Genomic DNA, 7,619 nt, shown 5'->3' with positions numbered 1-7,619 from the left:
ACCAGAAGCAGGCAGTCCCTGTGGGGCGGTGTGCACAGACCAGAAGCAGGCAGTCCCTGTGGGGCGGTGTGCACAGACCAGAAGCAGGCAGTCCCCTTGGGGCGGTTTGCACAGACCAGATGCAGGCAGTCTCCATGGGGCGGTGTGCACAGACAAGAAGCAGGCAGTCCCCACAGGGCCATGTACACAGACCCGTGACTACCACTCACTACTCACCCAGGGCTGCTCTGCCCTGTGCTGAAGGCAGGGCCAATGCTAAGGAGCAGGACCCATGGGTGAGCTGCATTAGCAGTAGAATCTGTCCTGTCTAGCTGCAGGATCACTGCAGGGCCAATCCCCTCTCTGGACCAGAAAATGCAACAGGGCTAGAATGCCCCAGGGCCAGGTGCTCACCAACCCAGGGCCAGGTGCTCCCCTGGGCCGCCTCTTCTCTGCCTTTGCATGTTTTTATGATGCAATGAAAATATGTTTTTAATTCCTCAGATTGTTCCATGTAACCTGCAATTACCCCCGGCAATACTTTACACACCTCTACTTGTGGCTTTGGATTGCGCAAGGACATGGGAAGGAAAGGAGTAGGTAGGAGCTCCCTCCCTGCCTGCCTATCCTGGGGAGTAGAACGGAGTGCCCATTTCCTAGCACCTTACCCTCTCCCTCACTGTCCCCACTTCATGCTGTCCTGAGATCCCTGTGCAGCAGGCACAGAGAAAGGTGTCAGGTGCTTTTGAGGGCCAGACTGAGGGTACAGTAGTGGAGGACAGAGCCCAGCAAGGCTCCGAGAGGGTTCTGAGGCAAACAGCAGAGGATAGAGAAGAAGCTATCAGTTCTTAGAGTAGCAGAGTGGCTGAGACTGCAGCATACACCCCCCTTCTGCATATCACAGAGCCCTCTGGGGACCTCACCTCTGCTCAGCTGGCAGCAGGGGCCGGTCCCTACTGGGCTCTGCTGGCAGTGGAGGTCGTCTCTCCTGGCTGGACACCCTTGCCAGCCCGTAGACTTGCCTGTGAGAAACAGCAGTGTCTGCCCGAGGCCTTAACCGTGGGCTTGTGCCTGAGATCCACATTTTTGTCTTTGCTACCTTGGCATATGACTAAATTTCACAGGTAGCCAGCAGTGGTGTCCATACAGAACCCAGGAGCTGCCACCAGTGAATGGGACCCTGGCCCCAGTGTGATGCAGAAACCCCCAGCCTAGCACTCACAGACTACATTGTTTTCTGGCCCAGGCTCAGGCTGCACTGCTGTGGGCTGCTCCTCTTGTGCTTCCTGAGCTAGGCAAAAGCACAAATAAAGAGATGGAGCCACACACTTGTGCCTTGCTCTCATAGTGGAAAGCAACAGGAGACACTGTAGATCCAACCCTGCTTGTCCCTCAGCCAGGTGAGGGTCTTGTTGGTCTGGCTTCTTCCCAGTGAGATGGGACACTCCCCAGAATTTGCAGACACCTCTATCCTGCCATAGCCATGCCATAGGTTGCTCAGAGCCCTCCCAGACAGGGTAGAGAAAAAGGGAGTTTCCCAGAGAGGCTTGCCCAACCATGACCCAGGATATTCAGGCTGTGAAATAACGGGACAGAGGGTTCTTCACCACAGGGTGCCAAGAGGCCTGTAGGGAACTGGGAGATAGCCCTGAGACGTGGGCTGATGGAGGGAAGTTTTGAGCCACAAGCCGTCAGGTTCTTATGTGGCTACTCTTTGGGTCTTATTTGTAGCCCACATCCTAACCCTAGCACATGTGACTGGGTCATGACTCCTGCTTCCAGAACCCATGGTGACAAGGTGAAGTTTTGCCAGTGACTGAAAACAGTAACAGGCATGAGTTTCCACTGGTGCCACACACAGATCCTCAGGAAGGAAACTGCAGTCACACTCACCTGTACACCCAGGAGCTGAAGGTGATCCCCTGCACCTCTCCATGCGGTGTCATGTCACATGCATCCCTGCTATTGCCCACCTAGTGTAGCCAGGTCCACCAAAGATCCAATACTGGTGCTGTCCAGTCTGGATGGGAAGCAGTCCTGGGAAGAGGAGGAACAGAAGGAACATTTATTTTTTTTAAAATATTTATTTATTTATTATGTATACAATATTCTGTCTGTGTGTATGCCTGCAGGCCAGAAGAGGGCACCAGACTCCTTTACAGATGGTTGTGAGCCACCATGTGGTTGCTGGGAATTGAACTCAGGACCTTTAGAAGAGCAGGCAATGCTCTTAACCTCTGAGCCATCTCTCCAGCCCCAGAAGGAACATTTAATAGTGACCTTGTGACCTTGATGGTGAGCAGCCAGGGCCATGGCTGCTTACCCATGATCAGCTGCTGGCCCTCACTTTCCTGCAGAGCCACCCTGAACATTCCTGCTGCTGGGACCTGACTTCTGCTACCTCCCCTTGCTGTCCCCTACCCCTTAAGCTCTCCAAGAACTCTCATGTTTCTGGTCCTGCCACCAAAAGGTTTGGGGAGCCCTGCATGTTCTGGTCCACAGCCAAGCACCTGTGGCTCAAAGGCAGTGAGGAGATCTTCACATCTCCCAGGGGCCTAGCAAAGCAACTTAGATCTGAGCCCGCCTAATCTCAGCTCTGCCGTGCTTTATGATACTCAGGTTACGCTAATCCTGAAACCCAAGCTGGGGTCCCAGGAGCCGTCCCAGTGCCATCTGAGGAGCACACGCGGCCTTCCCAGTAGGCAGTAAGAGGGCTCCCTTCACAGGCCTTCTGTGTTCAGAGCTGGTCTTCACCAGGGTTAGAGCAGGGTGCTAGGCACTCAGGTTGGATCCGGTCCAGATAGGCCCAAGGAGTCACTGAAGACACCAGACTTAGTGACTGGCAGGGTGAGGCCTCATCTCAGGGAGGAAACTCAAAGCCAGAAGCAAAGGCAACAGGGATGGGCGAGGCAGACCCTGTCCAATCCCCTCTAAGATTTCATGGGACAGCGATTGGGCCTTGTAGTTCCATAAAATTAAATTTTTTCTCTCCCAATAAAATTGGATATTTTGGGCTTAAAACTGATGATCAAATAACACCAAATGCTTGGGAATAAAGTGGGACCATAAACAAGATATAGTGTGACCTTGTTACATAGCAACTGGGGGTTGATCACCAGATGGGCACAGCTCCCTGCCCCAGTCACAGCCCCTGACCCCAGGGCTTTGCACCGACTGCAGGCCTGATACACACCCTGGCGTGGGGCAGGGGCATCCTGCTGTCTCTTTTGCTCTACTCTTGTTGGAAAGACACACTGGCCAGGCATGAGGAGAGCACCTGTGTCTCCAGCATCCTCATGTAACTCCCCAACAAGCAGATACAGGTAGCGCCTGCCCCACAAGCATCAAGCTGCAATGGCGTGTCCGTATAAAAGCTGTCTGCGTATGGGTTTTCTCCTGATAGTTTTTACGGGGGCCCTACTTGATGAGTGAGGAAAGCAATTCCCAGCTCTCCCAGGAGGTTCTGGGCTGAGGTGGCAAAGCCAGGACTCAGGCATGTCTGCCCTACTGCCCTCCCCTCGGAGGCCTCGGTACCAGGTCCCAGCCTGAGGGAGAGGGTGGATGGGAGGCAAGGCCTTCAGAAGGCTTCAATGGCTCATTGTTCTGCCTGTGGTGGCTGGAATTGGGCCGACCCATTATAATAATAAAGTTCTAGCGCTCAGCCTGTGGCTGGGTTTCCATAGCTTGGGGAGTATTTAATTTTCAAAGTCTCCGGGAGGGAGCTGTATATCAACGGAATTGTTCCCATCAGCCCATTCTTTGCAAGGCCAAGTCTCCTATCCCGTGCCTTCATTCTCTCAGAAGCTGCTGTACCTGTCAGCTCCCCAGTGCCCAGGCATGCCAGGGCGGGCCGCTATACTAGGAGACCCAGACACAAAGTGAGCGAGACTTGCCGTCACCAGCTCAGACAGGCTCTCACTCCTCCCCACCCACTTGGCCAAAGGCTGCTGAGAGGACCAGATGCCTGATGCCACAGGAGGCCATATGGATTGAAGTGTTCCTCTGCCGTGGACATTCTCCTTAGCACACCCATGGGCAGCTGCTGGCCCTCATTTTTGGCAGAACCACCCGGAGCATTCTTGCAGCCGGGACCTGGCCTGTCTAGCTTTTCTTTTTTGCTTTTGAAAAAGTTTCAATCAGCCTTGCCACTCTGGAACTTTCTATGTTCAAGTCTCTGATCTACAGAACTCTGCCTGCCTCTGCCTGAAGTGTTGAGCCACTACAGCCGGCCTTTGCCTGCTCTTTCTGCCTGTTGTACGTGGTTGTCACAGGTCAGAAGTGTGCCTTGGCCTCTGTCTTGGTTGGCTTTTCCCTCCTCTGACTGGGTAGTATTTGGTGTAGGGTGTCCCTCCTGCATGTTTTCCCAGATACCCTACAAAGTGAGGCACCTGCTCAGGGCTCCTACAGAATGTTCATCCTGTTATCTCAAAGGAGGAGTATATACCCTAAGAAATACCTCTGTTGAGAACAGAGTTCTATGTGTGGTTACCTAAGCACTTCCAGATGACAGAAATTCAGACTACTTAAGATGGAGTGAAAATAAAGATGGATAGGAAGCAGGGCTGTGTGTGTGTAGTTGTTTTGTTTTCCGAAAGGGTTTTCTGTAGCTTTGGAGGCTGTCAAACAAGTACTTTTTACTATGCTAATGAGATAGTGCAGCAAGTCCAGGTGCTTGTTGCCAGGTCTGCGGACCTGAGTTCAATCCCTGGGACCTACATGGTAGAAGACGAGAACCAACGCCCATAGATTGTCTTCTGACTTCCACACATGCCCTGTGGGGTGTGTGTGTGTGTGTGTGTGTGTGTGTGTGTGTACATAATAAATGTAATTTTAAAATGTTAAAGTCTGAAAAAAATTAAGTGTTGGGTATTTGAAAGATTTTCAGCTTCAGTTGTGAAAGAGAAAACACTATCACAAAAGGTATTGAATGAAAAAAAGAAGGAAAGGACATGACTTCTCCTGGGTATAGTGGAGGAGGAGGTTTATTATAGATAAAAGGGAGAGCATGGCCAGAGGCAGGAGCGTCTGGGAGAGTCCAGGATGGACATTGCTCTGAGCCAAGTAAAGAGATGGGTAGGGAAAGGGAAAGAAGAGAGAGGTGAACCAAGTGCAGCAACCCAGGAGGCCAAAGGTACAAAGGATAGGTAACCAAAATATCTAAATTTTAGGGATGAGCCTCTGGGGAAATTGCAACCCAGCCTTGGGCTGAATAGTCCAGGGTAGAGGGCAGACGTGTGCCAGCAAGTAAGGACTGAGGGACACTGGGAAATCCTGGAGGCCAGGTCAGCTTTGATATGTTAAGTAGCAGCTGAGCCATTCCTCCCAGGGTTAGAGACTTAGAGGTATAGGCACTGGAAGGCTAGTGGAGCACCCACCCCGCACATGTGAGCACTTGGTTCATCCCCAGTGACGTGCACACATGCACACTCACAGTAATGAGCTAATAAAATGAACAAATTGAATTCAACAAATTCGACAGTTTAGATGAAGTGGACATTCCTTAACTTTCAGAAGTGGAAAATATAAGGAGTGCTATATATGTATTAAAACTATTTTATTGCCGGGCGGTGGTGGCACACGCTTTTAATCCCAGCACTGGGGAGGCAGTGGCAAGCGGATCTCTGTGAGATCAAGGCCAGCCTGGTCTATAAGAGCTAGCTCCAGGACAAGCCCCAAAGCTACAGAGAAACCCTGTCTCGAAAAAAGAAAAATGTATTTTTCTTAGTTTTATAGCATGATCTTTGTTATAAAATGAAGGGGGGGCACAAAGGGACTTTCTGGGGAGCAGTTTAAATAGACTGGGGGAGTGGTCCTGACTCTGGGGAGGGGCCAAAGTTTGACAGGCACAGGGCTGGGATTTACAGCAAGCAAAACACACAAAATAGATAAATCTAATTTTTTTAATTAATTTATTTTTATGCATATGTGTGTATCAGTTTGAATGTGTGTGTACCATGTGAATGCAGGAGACCCTGGAGGCTAGGGCAGGGCATCAGACACTGGAAGGGCTGTTACTGCAGTTAAATTTAAAAAAATATAGACAATGACATTACAAACAAAGTTACAAACCAATACCTGTTTGAGATGTACATGCTAAATTCCCTTTAAAATATGAACATATTGAAGTTAGCAACACATACGAGGAATTTATTATGGCCAAATGGGATTTATCCCAGGAATCTAAGATGTTTTCTTTTGAACATTCAATTTATGTAGTTTAGTACATTAACCAAATGGCTAAAAAAATTCATAACTACATTACTAGAGAAGGCACATTTGACTAAATTATATATATATAAAACCACTCTTAGGAAAAAGACAATTCTGAGGCTACAGAGATGACTCAGCAGTTAGGAGCACAGACTAAGGACCCACATGGTGACTCAAAAAGGTCTGTAACTCTAGTTTCCAGAGAATCCCATGCCCTTTGCTGGCCTCTGAGAACACCAGGTACACATGTGGTAGGATAAACATGCAAGACTAAACATTTCATATAAAATAAAATTTGAGTAACAAAGGTTTAAAGAAAGTAACAAAGGTGGGATGAGTGACAGTAGCTGATGTCACAGTTATTTCTGCTTTAAGACAGGAATGAGTCAAAGGTGTCCACTGCTACTACTTTCCTTGTGTCACTGAAGTTCCTGAGCACTTCTAGGGAGCAATAGTAATAATAATAACAATGTATTTGTGTGTTATGCACAGTATAGGATGACTGTGGTGGTTTGAATGAAAATGGACCCCAAAAGGAATGACACTTTTAGGAGGTGTGGCCTTGTTAGAGTAGGTGTGACTTTGTTGGAGGAAGTGTGTCACAGTGGAGGCGGACTTTGAGGTCTCATATACTCTCAAAGCACACCCAGTGTCCTAGTTCACTTCCTGTTGTGTGCCAATGAAGATGTAGCCTCTTAGCTCTAGCACCATGTCTGCCTGCACACCACCATGTCCCACCATGATGATAATGGACTGAACCTCTGAAACCAGCCCATTAAATGTTTTCCTTTATGAGAGTTGTTGTGGTCATGGTGTCTCTTCACAGCAACTGTAACCCTTACTAAGACAATGATATGCAGATACCCTACATATAATCTTCTTTGTCTGTGGATTCCGAATCAATACATTCAATCAGCTGTGACAGAAAATATTCGGGGAGGGGGTGACACTGGGTGTGCTTTGAGAGTATATGAGACCTCAAAGTCCGCCTCCACTGAACCTCTGAAACTGCAAGCCAGCCCATTAAATGTTTTCCTTTATGAGTGGGAAAATGTGCTCCTTGCTAAGCCTGGAGTCCTGTTTGATCTCTAGGACACATGGTGGAAGGAGAGAATTACCCCAAAAGTTACCCTCTGACCTCCACACACGCACTGTGGCATATGTACACACACACACACACACACACACAATAATAAGCATTTAAAATAATGTTTAGATACTCTCTTGCTATAAAGGAGGAGTGGTGAGACAGGGTCTTTCCTGGAACTTTCTATGTAGATTAGGCTGGTGTTGAGCTCACAGAGATCCTCCAGCCCCTCTCTTCTGAGTTCTGGGACTAAAGGTGTGCATCACACCTGGAGCCCCAGTCTAACTTTTTTTTTTTTTTTTTGGTTTTTTGAGACAGGGTTTCTCTGTGGTTTTGGAGCCTG

The sequence above is a fragment of the Microtus ochrogaster genome, unplaced genomic scaffold (genome assembly GCF_000317375.1).
Source record: "Microtus ochrogaster isolate Prairie Vole_2 unplaced genomic scaffold, MicOch1.0 UNK68, whole genome shotgun sequence".
Classification (NCBI taxonomy): Eukaryota; Metazoa; Chordata; class Mammalia; order Rodentia; family Cricetidae; genus Microtus; species Microtus ochrogaster.
This window is presented reverse-complemented; position numbering follows the sequence as displayed.